Source organism: Herpailurus yagouaroundi, unplaced genomic scaffold (assembly GCF_014898765.1).
Source record: "Herpailurus yagouaroundi ecotype Mexico unplaced genomic scaffold, PumYag 188, whole genome shotgun sequence".
In the NCBI taxonomy this organism is placed as follows: domain Eukaryota; kingdom Metazoa; phylum Chordata; class Mammalia; order Carnivora; family Felidae; genus Herpailurus; species Herpailurus yagouaroundi.
In genome coordinates, this window is record NW_024412419.1 from 3,992,894 (window position 1) to 4,010,733 (window position 17,840).

Below are 17,840 nucleotides of genomic sequence, written 5' to 3' on the forward strand. Positions count from 1 at the left end.
TGAATGAACCTCAGCCACACACATCAACACAAAGGAAGTTGAAAAACACTGTCTACCGGCACCTGGGTGGCTCAGCAGGTTAAGGGTCCGGCTTTGGCTCAGGTCATGATCTCATGGTCTGTGGGTTCGAGCCCCGCGTCGGGCTCTGTGCTCCAGCTCGGAGCCTGGAGCCTGCTTCGGATTCTGTGTCTCCCTCTCTCTCTCTCTGTCCCTCCCCCACTCATGCTCTGTTTTTCTCTCTCTCTCAAAAATAAATATGAAAAGTAATTTAAGAAATACACAATGTCGAGTGACAAAAGCTAAGCTGCAGAATGATACAAACAGTATAATCAACTTAGGCAGTGTCATCTAAATGATATATACCAACCAGGAGACAGACAGCAGATAGCAAGCTTATGAAGGAAAGAAGGGAATCAAAAACACAATTGATCAGGAAGATGGAGTTTGTCACAGGAAGTGCCGACCGGATGCTTCAAAATTATGGGTCAGATTTCTTAAAGATTTTCAGACTTTTTCTTTTTCTCATAACAGGGAGAGAGAGGGAGCACGAGTAGGGGAGGGGCCGAGGGAGGGAGAGAGAGAGAATCCCAAGCAGGCTCCACACTGTCAGCGCAGAGCCCAACCCAGGGCTTGAACTCACGAACCGCGAGATCCTGGGTCAGTCAGAGTTCTATTCCCAAACATCGCGCTGGCTATTTCTCAAGCACAGGTGTTTTTTTGTTTGTTTGTTTGTTTTTCCTGGTATACTTAAATAATATGTAGTCTGCATACCCTTTGTACATGTGATATTCGATATTAAAAGTACAAAACTGCAAAAAATGTTTTGAACTTTCCGCAGTGTGCATTACAGACATAATATTACATAATTTATGCCACCGGGGAAGAAATCGCCTGGCCTTGTGTTTCCATAATTTATAACATTCTGACCGACTCGGTAAGCTAATGAAGTCTAGAGAGTCTTGGGTTCTATTAGGAGTGTTGAGAAACCCGATTCCATCACATTAAATAAGTGGGAAGGCTCAGCTCCCGCTCCGCTGGAAATCAGGGAGCCACAGACTCAGAACAAATCTCAGAGTTTATCAGGGTCAAGATGATTCGCGATATTCGGAAAACAGCTCTGCTGCCCTGCGCTTTTAACACCCCTCTGATGATCGGGTCTGACTTCAGTTATGTATTAAGTACACTCACCGACGGAGGAGCACGGGCTACCTTAATTCGTTTCCTCGGCAATCATTTCCTCACTGCCTCCTACGTGCTTGGCACGGAAGTCAGGTGGTGGGGACTTGAGGGAAATGGGATGCGACCCAGTTCTCAGGGAGACCATCGCGCGGTGGAGGAGGCAGGCCATACTGGACGCCGTTGGGTCAAGGATATGGTGGAGGCAAGGGGCTCTGCCAGCGCAAAGGATGAGTCCCCCTTCCAACCGGGGAGGGTGAAGGCAGACTTCCTGGAGAGGGGAAGTAGTGACCAGGGGCCTGAGGAGGAAAGAGGGGGAACAGCCCTCCAGGAGAAGGTGCGAGAAAGGGGTCTTTCAAGAAAGGGACTGGTCGCAGAAAGGAAACGTGGCAAGAGCCGAGCAGGGAATGTCAAGGAAATACCGACTTCCCGGATTTTGCCGGAGAACCTTTCATTGGGCCAATGATGGTAACAGAGGAGAGGACCCCGAAGGATTTCTGACCTTGATATTTGTCTGGGTCTCGAAGAGTCCCACCTGGGAGTCCCTGGCGAGGAACCGGGAAGCGATTCACGTCCCGTGCTGCCACCCACATGCTGTGTGTCCTTGGGTAAGTCCCTTGAGAGTCACCGGCCGTCTTTTTGTTGTGCCCCTCCCCCCTCCCCAGCCACCCTGGGCACCTGGCCCCAGGAAGAGGGGCCGTGGGGTAACTGACCCGGGCCCTTCAGCGGGGGCAGCGTGGGGATTCGCGTAGGCCAGTGGGAGGCCAGGGCCAGTCTACGTCCAGGGACGACGGCCAGCGGGAACGTGGCCTAAACACTTCCTGCTGCCGAAGCCCCAGGAAGGGGAAAGGCGCTTAACCTCCTCCCGGAACCCGCGGGGAGCTGGTGGAGGGACCGCTCCCCTCTCCTCCTCACATCACAGCCGCTGGGACACGGTGGTGAAAGCCGACTCTGCCAGCACGCGGGGGCGTCCGTGCTGGTTCGCCTGCTGGACTTGACTTGTTCAAATCAATTTTAACTCCAGCTGAGCGTCCTCTCTGCAAGTATCACCTTCGTGCTGAAGGGTACCGACGGGCACTGTCCAGAACAGTTGGTGTTCCTGGCTCCCTTTTATCTCAAATCTGAGTTTTTTGCAAGGCTCTCACTATTACTATTTTGGTAAGAAAACGCACCCTAAATAGCTCCATGGAGACTTAAATTAGTGTGTCTGCTGTTTGCCGGGCGCTGTACCAGGCAATTTGTAGACGTTATCTTTTAACATCTTCCTAAAGATCTCACGCGCGCGTTACCATTAACCGCATTACAAGATAAAACAATTGCGGGGCCAGAGAGCTTGACTGCTTTGCTCAAAGCCATACGATGCCCAAACAGGGGAGCAGAGGTTCAAGCCAGGTTAAGTAACCGGCACTCAGGGTTTTCTCCGGGGTCCACAAGGCCACCAAACGGAAGGGAGCACTGCGAGTTAACAAGGTAAAGGATGCCACCCTCCTCGGTGTCGGAATACATCACCCTTTGCTCGGTAACCCGGGTCTAGCAGGAAAAGGACCTAAGGTTACTCAGAGAGACAAGATTTGTCCCGACTGCACTGAGCCAGTGGCAAAAAGCGCCTTTTGGGGGTGAGAAACCCCCGGGGCCAGCCTTGAGGGGGTCCTGGGGTGAGGCCGTTCACTGCGCCACATCCCGGGTGGAACGGGGCCTGGGAAGCCAAGAGGGGTGGGGGGCTTCCCACGCGGCCCCAGCTGTTCCTGCCGTTTTTTGGCAACAGGCCTCATGGAAGACTGAGCGGGTCTCTGACGCCCCGACTGTCTCCTTGCGAATTTCTAAGTTCGTAGTCCGCAATATAAACTCCTTTTGACGGGACCCAGAGTAAGAAACGTGTGACATTTGGGAGCACCTGGGTGGCTCAGTTGGTTGAGCCTCTGACTCTTGATTGAGGCACAGGTCCTGATCCCAGGGTGTTGGGTTGAAGGCCCACATCGAGCTCTGCCCTAAGTGCAGAGCCTGCTTGGGATTCTCTCTCCCTCTCTCTCTGCCCCTCCCCTTCTCACGCTCTCTCTCTCTCTCTCTCTCTCTCAAAATAAATCAACATTTAAACACAATAAAAAGAAAAACGTGACAGTGTTACCCATTGCACATGGATGCAAATCAAAGTTTCTCACATGCACACACACTCCTCTGACCCACACTAACGTCTTCTCTTTCTATTTCTTTCTCTTATGCTCTATTGTATTTCATTTTGCAAGACTTCGGGTGCTTGGTGAACCGATTTCATGGCCCACTGGATCAAGGCCTGAAGTTTGGAAAAGATTGCTCTAGAGTAACTACGAAACCCCCTGAGTCCCTGAGGTAGCCTAGAACAATCTCCGACCACCCTGCAGGTGAGCAGAGCTTGGCGATTTTGTCAGGGGCCGGTCGTCTTTACCCCCCTCCCCCCTGCAGGTGTCCACAGGGAGCATGGAACACCACCTTATCTGTCTGCGTGACTCTCCCCTCGTGAGACGGGCTTTCTTGATAACAGAGCCTGGACCTTATTCTTTTTACTATATGCCACACCTGGCCCATTGTGGAACATAGCAGGAGTCCAACACGTCTTTGCTGAATGAATGAACATGGGTCCTCCCTCTAAGCTGCCATATTGCGTGTGACAAGGGTGGGGTCTTTCACGTAGAATACAACAGAAGGCAACATGAAATCCGTAGCTGTCTCGTACTCCATTGAAGCCACTCCCTGAACACAGGCGTGCACACCCTTCCTGACACCCTTCCCTGCTTTTCTTCACTCTGTAGAAATGTTCAGCATCAAATATTATGTAGATTTTGTTTACTATTTTGTTTATTGGCCCTCTTCTTCTTCCACAGAATATAAGTTCAGAGAAGTCGGGGATTTTAAAGTCTTTTTTTTTTTATTTCCTGGATCACTGGCAATTGACTCTTTCTTAGGCAGTCGCTCTTCACTGAGCATTTGAAATTCAACCCAGGAATCTCCAGAGGCAGCTTGGGATCGACGACTCCTCTTGCTGGAGTAACCCACACCTGAGTGTTACCATGAAGAGGCCTCCGTGGGTCCCGACCGACTCTGTCCGCCTAGTGGCCATGCTATTCGATAGGCATTCGTCGTGGCCATTTCAGATTCCAGCAAATTCTTGACCCACATTCTTTGGAGAAACTGGAGCCAGGACTAGAATAAGACAGGGGCTAATAATAGGAACCCCCTCCAACCAGCATTCTCTTAATATTTGTCCGGTACTTTTTAGGGGAGTGCCGTGTGAGAGAAGGGCACAGCAGCATTAAAGAAAACAGTAGGATCCAACAGTAAGAGCTCACAGTTCAATAGCATTAGAGCCCTCGCACGCTCTTAGATGGGGCTTATCCGTATAGATGCCATAGATTTCTCGTGACAAATGCCTTCCCCTTCCCGCACTACCTCCCTCCATTATTCTCCCTCTCCTTCCTGTACACCACTCACTCCATATCATACACTGAGTATCTCAAAGAGCTCACGGTACAATGGGACAAAAATTCAAGTGCAAAGCACGGTGTGGGCAGAGCCGTTACGGGCAGATAAAAGGTTAAAGATGAAGCCTGCTACTTAGAAAACGAAAGGCCCTGTGTAAATAGCAAACTATTTTCATTTGGTTTTCAGGCCGATTGGGTCTCAGAGCCCTGGAGAGAGCCAAGAAAAGAGACAGGACTGCTTTCGTAAGGTTTATCGATGCGCGTATCCGACGCGGCATTTAAGGTTGTGATCATTTAGAGAATAAAAACAAACATCTGCATTCTTCTCCTTCAAACAGAAGTGCCCAAGTGTGGAATATGCCAGATGATGCTGTTACTTTATTCAATTGATCGAATGGTTTGATCGATAGGTAGAAGATTGAAAAAAAGAAATCAATGTACACAGGGAGAATTTAAAACTCTGTTTATATAATCAATTGATTAGGGGGATTGATTTGAAAGGTACAAGCACAAGGAAGGGGCTTAGAAGGAAAGCAGGAGAAAAGCATTCCGTGCCTTTCAGTGAAGACAGATAAATGTGGACAGGGATGCTCGGCGTAAAATAAATATGGAAAACGCAAAATCCAGAGTAGAGCCCAGGTTTTTAAAAAGAGGTGCTTTCGACAGACAGGCAGGATATGATATATTGTAAACGCATAAATATTCTCGTTGTCGTTTCTAGTTGCTTCTCTTACCAGGCAGCACTAAGCAGGGGAAATGGCTGGGAGCTTTATTTAGAAGATTACATCAGTCACAGTCCCTAGTTAAAAGCAGCAGAGAACAACTCTACCTGATATAAGCAGAAAAGGAATTCTCTGTGAGGATGTCGGATCGATACCCTGAATCAAACATTCAGCCAACACAGCACCGCAGATCGGGGCTGGGTCATCCAGCGTTACAAGGAGCCCTACCTGGCCTGGCTAAAAATTCCTCCCAAATGTTACCGGTTTTCCTTGTGGAAACATGCCTCCCGTGGGTACTAAAACCTTGAACTCAGCAGAACCTAGAGTCACAGAGTGAGGAATCAGATGCTTCTGAGTTTATCACCAAATGTGCCAATAAGGGGCCACTCCCATCCCTCCTGGGGTTCTAGAACCACACAGACTGGGAATGGGGGATGTGGTATTGCTGGGGAATCCCATTGACATCAACCCATTTCGTTCTCTCTCTCTCCGGAGTACAATTTTTTGGTTGAAGACAGGTTATGGAGCCCACCAGGACGGTGTTAAACCCCCTATGTGCCAGGAAAAGCGGCCACTGTCATTTGCGTGTCTGACCCCAATGGAATTTTTTGTTATCTTTAAGTCAGAAAAAAGACTACAGAAGTTAAGAGTAAAGGGATGGGGAAACCAATTTTACTAAACATTTTAATAAGAATTTAAACGTAGCCTGCTTTTTCTCCCCAAGTACATTTTGGCACGCACATATCAAAAAGTAGGAAAGAATACTGTCACGGGCGCCTGGGTGGCTCAGTCGCTTAGGTGACTGACTACGGCTCGGGTCATGATCTCACAGTTCGTGAGTTCGAGCCCCGCATCGGGTTCTGTGCTGATAGCTTAGAGCCTGGAGCCTGATTCCGATTCTGTGTCTCCCTCTCTCTCTCTGTCCCTCCCTTGCTCATTCTCTGTCTCTGTCTCTCAAAAACAAATAAAACGTTAAAAAAATTTTTTTTTAAATAAAGAATACTGTCACATGTCTTTTTGACAAAGCGAGGTGGCCCAGGCTGTTGGCATACGGCCTAGAGGGAGGAAGTCTTCCTGTTGGTAACAATTCCACATTTCCCTCTGAAATCTGCTAATACGAGATTTCACTTGTACAGTCCACGACATAATCCACATCAGAGTCCAGAGCGGAGCTGCTCGTTACGTATGGCTCTTGACGGTCAAAGCACGTGAGACGAAATACAGTACAAGTGCAATTCCTTGGTTGCACTAGCCAAACCTGAAGTGCCCACGGCTCTGTGTGGCTACTGGCTGCTCTAGGGGACGGTGCCGGCCGGTACAGAACGTGTCCCTCACAGCAGACGCACCCGGACGGCAGTGGCGAGGGCCCTGCCCCCGGGTTTGGCACTCATTCGCTGCTTTGCTTAAAGACCGTGAAATGTCTGCTTCAGCCAATTCCTCTTTGCCATCGATGGAAGATAGTTTCCACGCGTCGGTCGGGCTTCTTCAAGGCTTGTGAGCGAAGACACTGCCCGTCTGTCTTTCTGTCTATCTTTTCAAGGGTGTTTTTATCGTGAATGGCCTTGAAAGACAGAAATGCCTCTTTCTCTCAAAGGAAAGGACGGGTGTCTTTACTGTCCAGGCCGATCGAGGGGATGTTTCCCTTTGGGACCAGAGGTGGGTTTGCTCGTAAGCTATTATAAAAGACTCAGTTTCCCAAAGCTTGGGTTTCCTAAACCCCGATGCAAATGCCCTGACCCAGCCGTGTGCGGCCGGTTGGGTCTCCCACCCTAAGCTGTGTGCAGCTGGGTCGGGTCTTCCCCGAGGCCCCCACGGGATGTGAGGAGCTGGAGGGACCAGTGCGAGCTTGGCCTCGGTGTCTCGCACCTTCTGCCGGCAGCTGTGGAACGGCAGTAAGCCAACTTGGTAGCTCGTAAATGTGGTAAAATCTCGGGCCCTTTATATCTTTGACATTCATTAGTGGCAAAAATGGACACTTCTGAATTACCAATTACTTTCAATGAAAGCTATAAGCCGACGATAAAGGTGGTGTCTCTGTTGTATCTTATTACTTCTTGAACGATGGTGCAATTCTTTGAAAAATTTTAAAAAAATAAAAAAAAATGGAAGGATGACAATTTGTTTCACCTTTGCATCACCCTTCTAGATGATTCTGTCTTTTTATTGATTTCTTATTATCTTTGTTTTTTGATCATTGTCTTTGTTTTGGGGGGTTTGGCCTTGTTTTGGAATATTCAATAAGAAGTGATAAAATAATTCCTAGGATGATAAAACAATAACATGTTTCGGAAAGTAAGAAAAATAAAATGACTAAGTTCCCAAATTGCATTTTAGATTTGTAAAAGGATCCAGTGGACCCATATGGTAATTAGGATGCGTTTGAGTCTATATATTTTTATACATATTTTTTTAAAGTTTATATATTTATTTTGAACAGGGGAGGGACAGAGAGAGAGGCAGAGAGAGATAGTCCCAAGCAGGGTCCTCACTGTCAGCATGGAGCCCAAGGAGGGGCTTGAACTCAAGAACCGTGAGATCATGACTTGAGGCAAGATAAAGAGTTGGATACTTGACCAACCAGGCCACCCAGGCACACCAAGTCTATATTTTTAAAATAAGTAAAACTTCTCTTTGTTCTTTGGAAGATCTTAAGAAAGAAAGAAAGAAAGAAAGAATAATAAAACCATGAAATAATTATCCTTACCAATAGTTGGAGATCCTCAAGAAAGAAACTTCAGTGGCCCCTGATGATGTACGGAAGGTCCAGTCATTTATAGATAGTGATAAAGAGGCAAGCACGTGCTTATCCAGATGAAGTATTTAGTCAACTGAAGACAAGACTCTACCTTTTCCATGAGAAAGAATTCACTGACTGATCCCCTAGAATGTGCTAGGTCACAAGCTCATGGCTTATCTTCGCTGCTGGCAGATTGATTACACACTCAAAAGTAGCAACGTTCACGCCAGCTTTAGTGAAGGATGCTCTCGTTGCTGGGTCCATGTGGCCTCTCTCGGTGCCCAGTAATCACGTTTTCCTTCTGCTTGTTGGGCCAGCACTCATTGGCTAGAAGAGTGAATTCGTGAAATTTATAGAGGAGATCATATTGTCCCCGAGATCATGCAAAGCCTCATCTACAATGAAAGATTTTGGTGACCTTTTCGATAAGACACAATCAGGTCTCTTCCTCCGAGGGTCCCGCACACTGTGGCGAATAACCACTAAGGTAATTTTCAGGGATTCTGGTACTTGCCTGACTTGTGACTTCCTCAAAGTCTTGGTGGAGAACGTGGTTTGAGGCCCTCCAAAAGGGCCGTAGTTCAGTAGTGGATGGGCGGGTTGCATATGGTATATCCTTGTCAACAATCCTGTACCCCAAGTCTTTGATTTCTTCTACGTTTCCCTAAGAAAATTCCAGCATCTCAGCTTTATTTTAGATGGGGTGCAATTAGGTCCCAGTCTTTGAAAACAACTGGTTAACCAATCAGAGACACCCCACTGGCTCCAGATAGCACCTTGAAACTAGATGTGTAGTTATTACACCCATGGGATAAACACGGCCTGATATACAATTATGCTCTTCTGTTCTTGGTCTAAACCAAACACAGTTCTTTCCGTGAAGAAAGAGCTGGAGAGGAAGCATTTTAGGTTCTGCAGGCCATGTGAGCTCTGTCACGACCACTCCACTCTGCTGTTTCCATCTGCAAGTGGTCAGGCTATACGTAAACACATACTTGTGGCTGTGTTCCAATAAAACTTTATTTACATAACCAGGCAGCAGGTAGTCTTGGCCAGTGGACAGTATTTGCTGGCTGATAGCCTAAGCCTCTCAGAGGATAAGCTGGCAATTTATTGCGATTATGTTAACTCTGTGTTAATTCCCTTCTAGAATTTTTGTTCAGGGGAATCCTTCCCTGGAGCTTATTGGGATCCGACTCTTGCTATAGGTCCTGTAGACAAACAGTACCCGCGATGTCGGCCCGTAAGACACGGTGTCTTCCCCTTGCCCTGAGGTGTCGAACCTCTCTCCGGTGAGGTGTTCCTGGTATTTTCAATTTAGGCAAGAATCGTCCCCTATGTGAGTAGGAGGACACACTTTGGCTGGCACGGGGGCCTGGGGAAGGGAAAAGGTGGGAGATGCTCTGAGTAGCCCATATCCTCGTGTGTGCCCTCGTCCCAGTTCTCAGGGCCTCAGATTTTCCTAGTTAACTGGGAAACTTCTGCCTAAGAGATCTGACATCAGCATAAATTCAGTGCATGGTGGACTAGGCACCTGAAAGACTACAGTGTGTCGGTTTTTAGCTGACACATCCCTGCAGCTGCACTGGGTCAATGATTCTTCCAGAATAGTCGTTTAAAATCCTTGGTGCTCAGCCCATGTCTTGACCAAAATATTTATGCATTTGGACTGCTCTTTCCCTTTTCGTGAGACGAACTGGCACCATTATAGGCAGTCAGGCAGCCTGTGAGGGCCTGAGCCCCTCATGCTGTCAAATGCCCTGTGGCCATGACCACTGTGTCTCCCAAAGTCTTAGCCGCAATGCGCATTTCATTCTAGATAACTACAATTGTAGGTGCTCTATGATGTGCTGACGTGCCACTTGTAAAACCAGCGGCCTATTCATTACCTGCCCATGACAGACCCAAATTCCAATTCCTAATTGCTTTTTTTTTTTTTTGCTAAATTTTGAAGTTTACTTATTTTTTCTGAGAGACAGAGTGAGCACGTTAGCAGGGAGAGGGGCAGAGAAAGAGAGAGAGAGAGAGAGAGAGAGAGAGAGAGAGAGAGAGATTCCCAAGCAGGCTCCATGCTGTCAGCGCAGAGCCTGACTCAGGGCTTGAACCCACGAACCTGTGAAATCTTGACCTGGGAAGAAATCAAGAGTCGGATGCTCAACCTACTGAGCCCCCTGGCTGCCTCTCAGTTCTTAATTTCCATTATTTCTCTAGTCTGTTGTTTATAAACTGTCTCGATACCAATTTCTGTATCTGGCACAATATTTCATGGCATCGGAAGGAAACTGGTCATTTGAGATGGAGTCAGACAGAAACGGTAGTGGATACGTACTCCATGGCTCATAGAAAGGTCTAGAAAGCCAGGAGGGCCAGGTCTGGAAGGCCGGCATGGACGAAGGACTCCAGGCAGGAGCTGAAACCAGTCCAGGGTAGGCTCCTCTAACTCAGCAAGGACACGGAGCACTACGGCTACCAAAAGAGACAAATTGTCAGTGCTGACTTCCAGATACATTTCTAAGGTGCTAGAATCCTTTCCTTGGCAAACCGGTCTGGAAGGCACAGGTGGGTTGGAGAGGTAGGCACCTAGCTGCCTTGCTTAGCCCCGGAACGCTTGGTCTTATGGGGAGGGAGAAAATCTGACAAGGCGTCCTGCCAGAAGTTTTGTTCTTACATACGTTTGAATGGCATTTATCAAAGATATTGAAAACTTTACCATCCTAAATTGAAAGAAATATCACTGTGTTCATTACAAGAATAGAGCCTAACTTCCAAAACAATATTCCCTATAAATATCCAGGCGTTTTCATGTATCATTCATTGAAGACAGAAATATTTCCAACAGGTGTATTAGATGTGCTTCCTCTCACATAGAGACGGGAAGCCAGGGGGGTAATCATATGGTCCCAGAGACAGGTGTAGCCGTGAAGTTTCCAGAACATGGTCATCAGAGATAGTAGGTCTTTGGTTAGCTAGAACGCCTCTAGATCCGCCTGCCATTTCTTCCCATGTTCCTCTGCCTCTCATCTGACCATTTTTCTCATTTTCCATTGCCTTAGAGACACCTAAATTTTACTTTTTAGCCTTTTCACCTATATATTTAGCAGTTTCTGCTCAAGAGAAGCCTAGAACTCTTTATAGCAGCCAGACTGGGACTCGGAAAATCAGGCTTCTTCCTCCACTGGCCCAGGCGCTCACGGTGCTGTGTCCTTGGTGAGTGACCCCAGCCTGCCGGCTCGTTTTCTTACTCATAGGAGGAGGGACCCCCTTCAGAATCACGATTCTATAAATAGCCTTTTACAAGGAGGGCCCTCACCATGCCTGGCGGGCTATTTCCATCACTTGATTACCCAGCATTTTGCTTCTTTCCACAAAATTCCAACAAACGCTCCTTTGAGTGATTCCTTTTTCTAGCCTACAGGAACTCCTGCTCAACTTCATGTTCAAGAGTCGGCTTCCGGTACGTCCACGGGGCCACCAGGAGCTCTGTCTGAGGGTAGATTAGGGAGTAGTCGGATCAGATGGCAGTAAGGAGCCCTGACACTCCAGAGCCCATTCCAGGGCGACACGAAAACGCATATTCTCATCTCTCTGTCTGCTCACATCCCCTTCCCCTCTCCCTCCTCCTTCTTTACAGGTGTAGGATCAGAACCAAAACCCGCAGATACTCCACTGGGTTCTTTTCCTTCCTCTATCCCTCTTGCTTTATTCATTGGTAACTAAGGATTAATTTATTTGGGGGGAGCAAGAGGTTGAATTTTGCTTTCTCAAAATTAGGTACACATACCCAAAAGGTGCCTGGTGACAGGAATAGGCGGTGAATCCCACACCGTTGACGTCTGAAGTGTCTACACAGGATGCAAAACCAGTTAATTGAATTCCCAGCTGCAGGGACCTATTCCCTCAGGCAACATGGGCCTGGCGTTTGCAAGAGGCTTTCAGCGTAAAAGATCAAGGCTCATTTGAGACCATCATGGATTTAATTCATCCACTACGGCCCCGCTCCAACTGGGTGCCTTCCAGGTTCCTGCTCACACGCTTCCCAGCCTTCCCAGGATTTGCAAGACTGTTTTCTAGGGATTCTATAACTCATCTTTTACAGTGTTGAATATTTTACTCACTGGGAAATTGGCTCATTGCCAGAGAGCCATGTCAAAAATGGCACAAATGCACATAACAAGAGGCGTTCATGTGAAGTATTTGTTCTGTTCAATTGTGTGAGCGGCCAGAAGGAACCATAAGTCACCGCCCCACACGCTGAGGGCAAGGGAACCCGGCTCACACAGGGGTCACAAGGGCACGGTCAGGATGGTCCTTGGAGACAGAGGGTGGTATGACCACAGTGAGGTGCATCTGGGCTCCAGTCTTGAGCCCACCACTCAGGTCCCTAAGGGCAGAGTAGGAAACGGAAGCATCGTGATTCCCTGAGCCCCACGAGTCACGTCCAGGGACAGGCGGTGCTGATACCTGCCTCCCAAGCTGAGTGCGTGACAACCTGTGGGTCTGGGGCCGAGGGGGAGTTCGGGGGCCACAGAGAGCGGCCACCACAGGCATGTTTCGAGGGAAGGCCACTCAGAACAGGCCCTGCGGGAGAGGCGACGGTGCAGCGTCTACACCGGCGGAAATAGAAGCGTGTCAACACCGAGGAGGTTTTCGGGTTGCCCACAGAGCGGTCTGACCCAGGCCCAGACATTCGGGGCCTCTCTCCTCCAGGCAGCGTTGCCCTCCTGTGACGCACCTGCCCTCTGTATTCACCAGGATGGGGACACAAAGAGCATGGGAGGCTGTGTGCCTTCTGTCCAGGCCTAGAAAGGGTGCCCGTTGTTTTTGCCGGCGGTGCATTGGCCAGAGCCTTCACGTGGCTCTGACCCCGTCGCGAAGCAGGCTGGAAACCCCAGCATCCTTGGTTCCTAGAGAGGACGTGGGACTGGACGGCACCCATCCAGCCTTTTGTCACAATCTGGTCCCTCGTGTGGAACACACTAAGCCCCTCCCCAGAGGAGTGACCGCCACTTTCCATCTGGCCCAGATGTGATCTTCTCGTCTGGGCAAATGGTGAACTAAAACTACAAGCTGTCCGCCTCGAACTCAAGGACGGGGTAGCCGTGGGATCACCGGAGGGGACCAGGCGAGAGACACACAGCGTCCAGCGCATCAGGACCCGGATGGCGTCGCACAGAGAGGACGCTGGGGACACTGCCCACCTTGGGACAGAGGTGTCTTGGGCGGGGTCTCTGTGCCCTCCCAGGAGGCCCTCCCTTCTCTTCCCCTCTAGGGTTCGTCCCCCTGGGGACTCCTTCCTCCCTGTGACTCTGCAGGCCATGCCTGGAGTGACCGCAGAGGATCTGCAGGCTTGAGGTCTCTAGAATTGCCAAATCCAGCCTGTGACAGGGGAAAGGTCAGAGATCCAAGGATTTTTTCCTTAAGTCCTGCACAGTAAAAGATTTACAAAAAAAAAAAAAAAAAAAAAAAAAATGGCTCATGGTTTCTTTGGCAAGAAATGATGCCAATCGTTCAGTTGACTTTTCTGGGTTACTGCTAGTCCGTTAACTTGTCAACGACCAAGCCTGTGTGCACCCCAAAGGTGCTTCCTTTTGTAGCCTTCATCCTTTGTTGTTTTCTCTTCGGACTCTGTGTCTCTACTTGGAGGCTAATTACAATCATAGATTAAGATCAGTCTTGAATCTGACCTTTCACTCAAGTGACTGTATTCAATTTAGACCTTTTCCTGAGATTTTTGTTACTCAAAACCTTGTTAGGCTCCAGCTCTCGTGTTTTAGGGCTTGGCACGAGTTAGCGCTCAAACCTGCAGTCCCTTGAATTTCTGGATTCTCTGTAGCCTCTTTCGTTTCATTTGCCAGCTGGCTAATTTTCTCCTCTCTTCAATCTTTTTTTTTTTTCTTTTTTTTTTTTGCTAGGGATTTTTTCCAACATGCAGAAAAGGTGGAAGAATTTTACGACGACTCCCCACATACTCAGCATCTAGATTCCACCATTAATAGTTCACTGTATGTGGCACATCGTGTATCTACCCATGTTGACTAATTCTTTCCTGAACACACCGCCCTGTCATAATGTGTGGTCAACCCACACACGAAAGCTCTGGCATTTCCAGCCGCCTCTCCTGTAGCTGCAGACGGAGTCCTGCCCGGGCTGCGTCCCTGGGTCTCCCCGGTGAGTGTTTACCGGGTAACGTGCTGTTACACAGCTTGTCCCGTTCTTCCGGCCTCTTGTATCAACTTTCTGCTACTTGAGTAGTTCACCAAGGGCACACGCATCACTCTTTAACTTATGGCTGCTAACTCACAGCAGCACTGCATTACAGCATGGAAAGTTCTGGCATCTATACAACGTTGCAGGAGAGAAATAAATACATAAGAGGAGAAACCCTGGGCTTTACAAAGCCTCAACAGAAGTTTGTTTGTTTCTTTCTTTTTTTTAAATGTTTATTTATTTTTGAGAGAGGGAGAGGGGCAGAGAGAGGCACAGAGCATGTGAAGCAGGCTCCAGGCTCTGAGCTGCCAGCACAGAGCCTGATGAGGGCTGGAACCCACGCGCCATGTGATCGTGACCTGAGCCAAAGTCAAACGCTCAACCGACTGAGCACCCCCAGGCGCCCCTCGGCAGAAGTTTCTTGTGTGCTCGTGTTGTGGTTCAGTGCACGTCTGATGCCTCTCCTGGCCGAGTTCTGAAGCAGCTACCTTCAGCTGGCGTCCCCTTCCATCTCGTGGCCCTGCTGTCTTCACAGAGGGCACCCGGAAAGCAGTGCCAGCACCGATGGGGTATGTATCCTTTTGGTCCAAACCCAGCCCTACTGAAAAAGGGGTTGGAAAATAGTCTCCTTCCTTCTCTGTGCCCAAGAAGAGGAAATTGGATTGGTGAGTATATTAGGGTCCCAGGGCCGTGATGAGAAAGTCTCACAAACCAGGTGACAAGACACAACGGAAATTTATTCTCTCAGGGTTCTGGAAAACAGACGTCTCAAATCGAGGTGTTGTGGGCTGTGCGCCCCCCAGAGGCTCTAGGAGACAACCTGTTGTGTGCTCTTCCGTTTAGCTTCTTGCGGTGACCCGCAGCCCTTGGTATCCGTCGTCTCACGGGTGACACATCACCCCCAACTCTGCCTCCCCCGTCACATGGCCATTTTCTCCCTGACGGCATCTCTTCTCTTCTTCCAAGGACACCGGTCGTGGAGGACAAGAGCCCACCCTAATGACTCGATCGTATCTGCCCAGATCTTCTTTGCAAATAAGGTCACACTCACGGGATTTCAATGCATCTTTCTTTTTTGGGGGGGGTCACGTTTCGGACTAGACTCCTCACAGATGCCAGTAAAGAACTCCACCTCCACTGGACGGAGCTCGTCCTTGCACCCGAGCTGGGAATAAGAGGGGTGCATCCCCCGGGTAGCCGGCTCCACGTATGTCACCACAGTGCGGGCCAACGTGGGTGTCAAGAAGGGAACCAAGAGAGCTGAAATTTATAGGGCCCTGAGGAGCGCTGTGATCTGTCACTTCCACTGAATTGTCACTCATGCGTGGTTTTAGGGCAGAATGAAAGTCATCTTTTCGCCTTATCTGTGAGACACAGGAACGGCTCTCGGAGGGGGGTTTGACCGCTCTTGGCACGGGAGCCGTACCGAGAACTGTAGACTTCTCTCAGATTTCTAGAAGTAGCATGTCTCAGTGTCACAGAGTGGAAATCATGGCAAGGAAGGGCACCGACGCCCTTTCACCCTTTATCTTAAAAAACAAACAAACAAAAACAGGAGACAGATCCCTACACTTCTTTTTTTTTTTTTAATTTTTTATGGTTATTCATTTTTGAGAGAGACAGGGACACAGTGTGAGCAGGGGAGGGGCAGCGAGAGAGGGAGACACAGAATCCGAAGCGGGCTCCAGGCTCCGAGCTGCCGGCACAGAGCCCGACGCGGGGCTCGAACCCACGGACCGCGAGATCGCGCCCTGAGCCGAAGTCGGACGCTCAACCGACCGAGCCACCCAGGCGCCAGGCCGGTTTACCCTTTTTCTGAAAACAGCAACAGCAACAACCACCACCCAGGACACAGACCCGTAAAGAGCCGTTCCTTCCCCTTCCACTCAGGCTGCGGTGCCACATCCAGAGCTTAGCATCCCGCCCGTGCAGCCTGTGGCAGGGCCCCACGCCCGGAGGGTAGTGCTGTCACACTGAGTATCTGTGTTTGGGGATTACCTCATGCCGCAAACATCTGCGGAGCGGCCAGCACGGAGCTCACGAGGATCCCTGGGGGACTCAGAGCAGGTCCCAGCTTGGCCTTCACAGCACCAGCGTCAGCACCCTGGTACCCCGGGTGTCTGCTGACGAAACGAGTAGATGCATCGCTGAATCATGACATAGATCATTTTTGGGGGCGCCCGGGTGGCTCAGTCGGTTGAGCGTCTGACCTCGGCTCAGGTCACGATCTCGCGGTCCGTGGGTTCGAGCCCCGCGTCGGGCTCTGTGCCGGCGGCTCGGAGCCTGGAGCTTCGGATTCTATGTCTCCCTCTGTCTCTGCCCCTCCCCTGACTCGTTCTCCCTCTCTCTCTCTCTCAAAAATAAATAAACATTAAAAAACACTTAAGAAATAGATCATTTTCAAGAAGTGGAATGTTTGCTTTCATACGATCCACTGGAAGCAATTAGGTCAGATGCTCAGTTATGTTCCAACAAAACCAATAAAACAGAAGAACATATCCCACTAATAAAAGCATTTCTCTCTTAACTGGTTTTTTTTCCCTTTGGAAAAGCCATAATATAGGTAGGTGCAAACAACCAAATAGATATAGTGACAATATTTTCCAAAACTATTATCAGGATACATATTTTATACAATGTATAGATTCCAAATTATAAATTTTAAAACGTAGGAATTCTACCAATATATACAAAATGTATCGTGCAGTCTTTTGGAAGGTCAGTGGCTATACATACCCAAATCTATTGAAAATGTTAAATACTTTTGGGGTGCCTGGGTGGCTCATGTCATGATCTCGCAGTTTGTGGGTTCGAGCCCCGCTTCGGGCTCTGTGCTGACGGCTCAGAGCCTGGAGCCTGCTTCGGATTCTGTGTCGCCCTCTCTCTCTGCCCCTCCCCTGCTCATGCTCTGTCTCTCTGTCTCTCAAAAAATCAATATACATTAAAAAAAGTTTAAAAGAGAAAATGTTAAACACTTTGACCTAATAATTGTACCGCTGGGAATTCACCCAAGGAAATAATCCAAAGTATTGAACATGTTTTGTGAACAAGTGTTTATAGCAACATTGTGTGTAACAGTGAAAAATCCGAAATAGTCTAAATGTCCATAATTAGGGGAATAACTAAGAAAATTATGGGGCATAATTATGCAGTCTTGAAAATAATGTTTTTAATGAGTTTGTAATAATAATATGAAAGAATTTATATTATAATGAATAATAAGAGAGCAACAGGCAAAATCATAGTGTGATGATATCCATATTAAATACCAATAAATCTGTGCAGGAAACTCTGAATGGAGGAACACAAAAATGTCAATAGTTTTTTGTTTCTGGAGTGTGGAGCCTGAGTGGTTTAAAAATTTCCCCTTCCTGCTTTTCTTTTTTTTTTTTTTTTTTTCAGATTTATTATACTGAGTATTTTGTAACGGGAAACATAATAAGCACTCCGAAATAAAGGCACAAATGAGGTGAAAAATTAAATTACATTAAATGTTACATTTACGAAAAAGAAGATCATAAAATTATCACTGCCTTGGAAAAC